Below are 744 nucleotides of genomic sequence, written 5' to 3'. Positions count from 1 at the left end.
GGACAATCCAATGTCTAGCACGTTGACCACCTCGGTCCAGTGCTCTCGCCAATAGCGCTTTTGTCCCCTAGCAGAGGTAGGTTCATGACTCGCCACAGCTCCACCAGGAGACGTGCGCGTAGCGCACAATGTCGTTGACATCCAATCAACCCATGGCTCATGGTGTTCCAACCATGCCATTCCTAGGATGTGGTCATACCTTGCATCCAAATTTAAAACTAGACAGCGTTCCGCGCTATCAGAGTCAAGGAAGTTGACTCCGAGGTCCACAGGGACCTTCGGGACAGTGACACGTGTCCTCATCGCTAGGCGAATAATGACGGTGTCACCCAACCGTGCTTTCAGCGCCTCAGCATACAGCTGACTTCCTACCATCGTGGAGCATCGAGCATAATTGCCCAATGCCCTGGAATCAATGAGGATATTCCGTGGCTTTTCGAGGCCCTTTACGGTCGCTTCCACGACCACCAAGCCCGATTTGCATACACGTTCCGTGTGCAAGAGCGCGGAGCTCGTCGGGACTGGGTTCTGCTGACCTATACCTCCCCGATATTGAACAGAACTCAGCTCTTTCCCAATAGGTCGCCCCACGCCTACTGGGTGGTGTCGTTTCCCCGCGACAAACCAGACTGGTAGACATTGGGGCGATGGTTAGAATAACCTTTACGCGCCTTGCGCAGGGGGCAACCATTCCGAAGGTGACGCGTGTCTCCACAGACAAAACACTGTCGTGTGTATGCGTGC

The sequence above is a fragment of the Plasmopara halstedii genome, assembly GCF_900000015.1.
Source record: "Plasmopara halstedii genome assembly, contig: Scaffold_1343, whole genome shotgun sequence".
Lineage (NCBI taxonomy): Eukaryota > Oomycota > Peronosporomycetes > Peronosporales > Peronosporaceae > Plasmopara > Plasmopara halstedii.
Note: the sequence above shows the minus strand (reverse complement) of the source record.